The sequence below is a fragment of the Solanum tuberosum genome, unplaced genomic scaffold (assembly GCF_000226075.1).
Source record: "Solanum tuberosum cultivar DM 1-3 516 R44 unplaced genomic scaffold, SolTub_3.0 scf00248, whole genome shotgun sequence".
Classification (NCBI taxonomy): domain Eukaryota; kingdom Viridiplantae; phylum Streptophyta; class Magnoliopsida; order Solanales; family Solanaceae; genus Solanum; species Solanum tuberosum.
The window spans coordinates 594,220-602,592 of NW_006239172.1; positions in this window are offsets into that span (position 1 = coordinate 594,220).

Sequence of the window (8,373 nt, forward strand, 5' to 3'; positions counted from 1 at the left end):
TGAGAGGTACACTGATTAAGTTTTGTAAAGTAGGTCTCTTTTTAGCTTGACATACAACATGTAGTCTCTGCAATTTGACAACAATTTTTTCTGTAAGTAACTGGTACAACTGATCAAGAGTTCATTCATTTCCTTTCTTGTTCAAGAAGTCCACAATGCAAGTCTTGATGAAATGTACAAGTCCTCCAGTTCCTTCGCGGACAGATAAGGGACGGATTTTGGTGTGTTAATTTGGGTGTTTTTAATTAGGATTCCTTTTAGAGGAAATTGGGTGGGTATTGGGTTATGGGGCGGATAGTTGGGTTATGGGTTAAAAAAGGGTCAAACGGGTAGTTCAATAGGATTAAAACACGTGTAAGAAATTAGGGGTCCGTTAGTGAGAGGGGTATATGTGTACCTATAATTGGACGACATGGGTTTATGTGGACGCAAAGTATAACGAAGGGCATATACGTACCATTTATTAAAGTTCAGGGGTAAATCTGTCCCTTTTCCCAATCTAGAAAGCAATAACAATGGCATTAATTTCTCTAGAATTATTGGATCCACATTTGATATGAGTTGAATGATTTTTGTAGAGAGTAAAAAAGAGGAGATCCTTTTATGGTATATCATGAAAAAATATCTATTATAACTAAGTGCAACAATAAAAATGATACTAATTTTGTTGTTTAATAATAGGAAAAGGCTCAAATATGCTATCGAATTTTGAGAAAAGACTTATTTATGCTATTTGTTTAAAGTTTTGTATAACTATTTCATTTTCGTTTGAGAAAAGACTCATCCATGTCATTATTTGTTAACTAATTTTTTATTTTTTTTGCAAAATCATTTTTTACACTTGGTTTCATTAATTAAATCAATTTTTTAAAAAGGAAAGGCTCAAATCTGTCATCAAACTTTGAGAAAAGGTTCATCTACGCCATTCGTTTAAAGTTTGGCTCAACTATGCTATTTCAGTTAACAAATAATAGCATGAATGAGTTTTAACTCAAATGGAAATGACATAGATAAATAAGTCTTTTTCAAGTTCGATAACATATTTTACGCTTTTTCCTTTAATAATTTCTCCGTTTAATTTATTTATTCGTTATTTTAAAAATAAGTTTTAGTTTTATTTGTTACTTTTAACACATAAAAAGATAACTCTTTTTGCATGTTTTATACTTAGCATTGATAATTTATTCCTTAAATTATTTTTTAAGATCTAATATTAAACATAAATCAATAAGAATAGTATAGAAAAATAATCATATCAATTATTGCTATCATAAAGGGCAAGTCAAGTTCAAATGTGACAAATAAAAATGAATGGAAAAAATATTAGAATTAAGGTCAAAAACACGTCTAAAATATTTTTATTTTTTTTAATTCTATACCTAAACTATCATATATGTGAAAATTTTCTACCTGACCTATCGCCACATTTTTATTGAAATATACTTAAACTATCAATTATTCACTTTCTAATATTTTTTTACTTTAACATTTGAATATAAAAAAAATCATAAATATAAGCAAGGTTTGTGCGAAACACGACAAATTCATTAATGATGTACCTTCTTTTAGTTCAATATAAATGGATTAATGATATTCTTTCGTAGTTCAAAGAATGAATGGTTTTTAAATTTTTTTAAAATATACCTATTAATTTTATTTTTTTTAGAATTATAGTTTTGTTAAAACTATCTTTATATTTCAAATAAGTATCTCTACTTTCTAGAAGAATTAAAAGAATAACATAACAAATTATCTTTTAATTAATATTTTTAAATATCTTTCTCAAAAAAATTGTTTCACATCCAACAATTATTTTTTATTTATATCAGAGTGAATGAAGTACTAATAATTTCAATTTGTAACTGACAGCATTCCAAACCGGTCTGGGCATTAAACGTGCTTAAATGATGTGTTACACCTTCTACTGACAGAAATTTAATTAGGTATAGTTGGACATTTAATTTATTTTGGTACTGATTTCGTTTTAAAATAAATTTTTTCTCTATCTCAATTTATTTAGATACTGATATCGTTACAGTGCAAAGTTTAAATGTCTTCTTCAAAAACAAGTTTTAATATTAGGGAAAAATGATTGATGGTTTCTCACTAACTCATATGTAAAACTATGGATTAGATCCTCCCATGTTAGTACTCTCTCTAGTTCATATTATGAAGGGTTAGAAATATTTTTTATAGTTTAAAATAAGTGAATTTTTCAAAATTTGAGAATTGTTGAGTTTTTTTTTCTTTCATATTTACCCTCATTTGAATGAGTTCTTTTTAATACTTTACGGAGTTTTAGGTGAACAGTTTTAGGATAATCAAAAAAGTAATTATGGAAAATAGTTTTTTTAATGTAGTTTCTTAAATAGGTTTTTAAAAAATGTGTCATATCCCAATAATTCACTTATAATACGAATAAGAGGGATTATAGAAGAACAATAAAAAAATCTAGTTAGGAGTGCCACTTCCAAATAGACTGTGTAATACGTGATCCAGATTTAGTTGAAACTCCAATGCAGAGCACCAAATACCGAGTGAGAAACAAACAAAACAAATTACTTTTATATTATATTAAACAATTCTTAAATAGACAAATCGAATTACTTTTATCACGATGATCGTTGAAAGTGTCGTTTAATGAGCTTTTTGATACCACTCATTAGGGACAATATTTAATTGTTTTGTTTTTTTTACTCGTATCGTTTATTTTTACTTGTCCACTATATTAAAAATAGTTTTCTAATAATATTTGTCCAGTTTGAAAAATCAATTAATTATTTAACAATTTATGTACATTTTACTCTTGTTATTAAATAATATTTAATACCTAATACATTTTTTAATGGATTAAATTTAATATATTCAAAGAGTAATATAATAATATTACTTTTATTATTTTTATTTCGGTATGTGTCAAGTCAATAAATATTATTGGACGGAGGGAGTATCTCTTTTTCATTTGAATGGTTAAAAAAGTAGTAGTATTAATTTGATATTATATGTTGATTTTTTTTTTAAAAAAACAAAATGGTGGAGAAAAAATGTTGGAAGGAAAATTAAATTTTCTCCCAATGATTTTATTAAGCATGGAAGGTTTTAAAACTCTAATTTGAAAACAAATAAATCTCAGGAATAAAATTTAAAAATCTAAATTATCTCAACTAAATTCAAATTTAAATTTAATCAAATACTCGTCATACAACTTAAACTAGTTATTATTCAAAAGTAATTTTCAACAATATTAATCAAACTAAGTTTTATTAACTTCATAATTTCATGGAAAATATCTCATGATATATATAGACTTTTATTGGCATGGGGTCATCATTGGCGTCTTTTCTTTTTCCCCCCTTTCTTTGTTGGTGAGATAATTTTTTATGTGCTTTATGTGATTGATATCCCTAATTAATAATGGTGATACACATTAATTAAAGGTAAAAGGGTAAAATATGTCTTTAAACTATGCAAAAGGAATAAAAATGTCTTTCGTTTGTAGTTTGGTCTAAAAATACTCTTCTCGTTAATACTTTGATCCAAAAATGTCCTTACTGTTATTTAATGGGTAAAAATGCTCATTTTCCAAATAAATATATTATTTATTTATTTTAACACATTTTTTTCGAATAATTTTTTAAAAAAAATTAGCAAATGTTTATCTTACTTCAATTCAGAAAAAATAAAAAATGAAAATATTTCTTATTTTATTATAATTATTTTTATCGTTATATAAATATAAATTAATGATGAATATACTATGATCTATATATATGACATATATTATCAGTCGAAAGGGGTACATGAAATTATTCTATTTTAATTGATAAAATGAGATTAAGAAGAAAAAATATATTTCCTATATTTTTATTTGTTAAAGTGATTTTAAAAGAAAGAAAACGAGAACAATGTTCTTTAATAATATTTTAATTAGGAAGAAGATGTGTTTAAAAAGAAAAAAAAACATATTTATTCGGAAAAGGGCATTTTTGACCCATTTAGTAACTATAGGGACATTTTTGGTTCAAAGTATTGCCTGCAAGGGCATTTTTGAACCAAAGTATTGACGACAAGAATATTTTTGAGCCAAACTTTAAACGAAGAACATTTTTGTTCCTATTACATAGTTTAAGGGCATTTTTGACCATTTTCCCTTAATAAAATAAATTCTTGAACCTGTGAAAAACACCAGTGAAGAAGATCTTGTTGTTGGAATAGTTGTGAGCTAAATATTTATTTACCTTTTGTAGGCCTCAATATTGTCCTCTAAAGAACAACATATTTCTTTTGTGATGTGGTCAAACACTACTAGGAAAAAGAATAGAGAAAGTCAACACTTTGCTTTAACTTTTCTTTTCTTTTTTTATTTCTCCCTCCTCGGTGTGTATGATATTTATATTAGAATTTCGATTAAATTTGAATTATGTACTGTAGGACTCATTTGAAAAAGACGCTCTCAACATAATTTTCTTTATATTCAATACTTAAATTCGATACCTATGATTAAATGTGAAGCAGTGGTGATAACTTTTCTTTGAGTTGATAAGATAATCGTAAGGGGGAAAAGCAAAAAAGGAAAAGATAATTGAAAGGCAGACACACTTTTTCACTTTTTGTGATGTCAAATGTTTTGCTTCTTTTTTTTTCCAGTTGATAATTGTAAAGAGAGCTAGGAAATAAGCAAAATGAAAGGACAATCAAAAGGCCAACTAATCATTTAAATTATTCGTAAGAAAAATCATGTCTTCCGTAGAATTTATTATTACTTCAAATCAATTTTTACTTTATCATTTATATTCACCAAATTCATTATTCTTTTTATCAAATATATTTACCAAAAAAATTGATCAATAAATTGCTCAAAGTAACAATGTTGGTTCGTCTTCACAGTCATATGAACGAGAAATGCAAGTTCAACGTGAAAAGATTATCCGTACTATGTGAGAAGATTATATTAAAGACTAGCACACCACAAGTTATGTTTAATTTTTATATTTTCATTAAATTAAGGCTTGATTAATAAATATTGATTTTCTAAATAATATTTTTGTGATAGTGTATTATGTGATTTTATAAACATGTGCTTATTTGGTAAGATTGTATAAAGAATTGGATAATTTTAATAGTTTTACAACTTATTAGTTTTTGAAAAAATATACAACATAAAAAATTTAAATCGCATGTCCAAACAAAACTTCAACTTCAAATCATGATTTTATATCGCATGACCAAACGGACCTAAATCTCAATCCATCAAATTTATCTGAAAATTAAATTTTCAGCTTCCTCCGAAAATTTTCATCTCTTTTTTTTTCAAACTATCATCCTGATTTTTTTACCAAAAAGATATTAAGCCTTTTCATCTCTACAATGAAGAGGGATCGATATTAAGTGAAAAAAAAAGAGATAATTATGCTTTAGCGTAGTTCATAAAGTTACTTTACATGATTAAATCAAGGTTTTTAATTTAATGTTTATCTAAATTAGCGTAATTTTATGACAACTCTAAATTATTAATATTTATAAGACTGAGATTTATTGAGTTGTGTAGCTTTTTTTCTATTTAAAAAAAAACAAAAATGTGGAGGTTTTTTATGCAAGTTAATGTTATTACTATTACAAGACAAACTAATAGAAAGATTTATTAAACCAGCACAACTTATATTGAAGTTTTGATCTAGAGAAATTCAAGAAAAAGATAATTCTGTTCAAATACTAGAAACAGAAGAAGATCATCGAGGATACGCCTTAAAAGCCACCTTCGATGGAGAAACTTTTAAAAGAATCCAAGGATTAAAATTAAACCTTAAGGTAGAAGATAATCTACTAAGCAGGATGCAATGAACATAGTTCATTTTCTTCCTAGTTTTTTCCGGGATCTTTCTCAGAATTTGATCTATCATAGGTTTGGTTAACAGATTTAGCTTATGCTTTCCTGTTGTTTGGGTAACTTCTATTACCTTTTCAATTTCTTGATATTGATGATAAGAGATTTTATCTCTCGCAAATATTCTTTGCATTAAATTTGTGGGCTGTATAAAACAGGGTTGCGGAATTAAATTTACTGTTTTAAGCAGTAAAAACTCGGTAATTTTTTAATATTTGCTGAGCATTTTGGTATTCAAAATACTCTTGTGCTCTATAGCCTTTCATTTCATCTATAGAATATAATAACATTCCATAGGAATGACTAGCATGATTATAGACTAGTTCCATTTCTGTGATTGCTTTATTCATATGGAGTAAAGCTTTTTTATGCTTCCAAGCTCTTTTTCTTATTTGATGCAAAGATCTTTGTACAAATATCATTTTTATGCCGTAAAAATTGTATAATGTTTTAAGAATAGCATGGCATTTTTGTATTCAAAATACTCTTGATTTCTATAACCTATAAGTTCATCTCTTGAGAACTTAAGGGTTTCATATGGATAACTAGCATATCTACGTACTAGTTCTAGATCTTTAATGGCTCTATCCATATGGAGCAAGGCTTTTCTAACTCTCCATGTTCTATCTCTTAACCTGTGAAGAGGTTTCTGAATAAATCTCATTTTAAGATTTATAATTTTGTAAAAGCTTTTTGTCTTTCGACATGATATGCAAATAGCATGATTTTTATCAACCTGATATGTATCATAAAAATTTTTATTCCCTGTAGGTACTAAGTATTTTTCCTTATGTCTAAGTACAGTATGTATAGTGTATTTGTAAAATTAATAATATGAAACAAAAGTTTGCGTGTATACCTTTCTTCTCTTTCTTTGATGAACAGTCCTTATCACTTCCTCAGAAGTTCTCCCTTCAGGCCATGAACAGTTTTTCGCCTAACAACCTCAGTCTACGGCTACTTCCTTACTGTTCCTCCTTAAGGCTGAAGATCGCAACCTTCACTTTAAGACTATTTATGAAATTATAAGAAGAAGAGTATAGAAACCAACTTTTATTTCATAATAATATTTTTACATCACACTATATTCTACAATACTACAACATAATTAAAATACTTTTCCCAGACGGGAGAAGTACTACTCACACTCACAAAAACTCATATTTGGGAAGGTACCTAACAATTTTCTAAGATGTTTCTCTCTCGGAAAATGTAGTCTGCCTTCTTCATATGAAGTTCCTCTCCTTTTATAGATATAAGGAGGGACTTATTACAAAAAGAAATTGTTTAAGGACTTCCTTAAACTATTACATATTTATCTCATAAGTCCTCGCTTTTTCTGATTCCTTTGAGATAACCTTCAAGATAAGATAATGGTCTTCCATCGTCTTTTTCTGAATTATTGGCCGACATGGGGCCCTTCTTTTTGTCTTTAAGAAAAGAAAAAGATTCTTTTTCTTTAATGCTGTATGACGTAAGTGCTTACGTCGTCTTGTTTTGTCTTTTTTACCTACATCATGTGCGGGTATGATCATGGTCTAGCATTTTGCATGCTAATTTCCATGTTTCTTCGGTGCACCCCAACCTGTGAAGTTCGATGTCCAGTATTCTCTCCTTGAGTTCCTTGGACTTTCCCTTCCTTTGGTAATCAAGACCCATTCGTTGTCCTGATCGATGACTTTACAATCTTCTTTGTAAAATACTGGTTAAGATAGCATATAAGGCTTTAATACCTAATGCTCTTCTTGTTTGTATCCATTTCTTGTTAAGATGAGGGAGCTTCTTATCAACTCCAGTGGCCTTAACATTAAAAATCTTTAATTTTCTCAACTGTAATATAGTTAAGAGTAGGATAATAAGCTTGCAAGTCTTGGCATTCCATAGATATGCTGTAAAACCTGCAATAAACTCCATCGCCTTGAGCGAAATTTTTGACTGCTTCAAACAATCTTGTTGGTAATTTGGATATCTCTTTTAGGTCTGGTTTAGAGTAGACACGATCTAGATAACCAAATTCGAATAGTTGAGCTGCGAAGCCCGGTATTCCGTTAGGAAATATTGATATTCTAGGAAACAAACTTGTTGTTCCTAAAACACCATATGTTTCTCCGCTTTCTTCTGGAGATTGTAAATATATCTAGTAAATGCTAGATATTCTTCTTCTTTCGGGTGCTGCTTTCCGACCTGAAATGAAGAAAAACCTTTGTTCCTGTAGGAACTTTGGTTAGCTTTACTTTCTGGTTTCCCAGATGTAAATTTTTCAGCTTTTGCTGGGGGTGAGCTTTCTGCTCGAATTTTTTCAGCTTTCGCTGATGATGAGCCTGTGGCTTCATTTTCTCGACTTTTTTCTTTATCTTTCGATTCAGAAATCGGCATATTCGAGTTTACCGTCGAGATGTTTTTGGCACTAGGTGCTAGTGGGACATCTCCTGCCACTTTGTTGGGAATGATACTCCCTTTTAGAATTGAATTCTGTACTGGACGTGTAT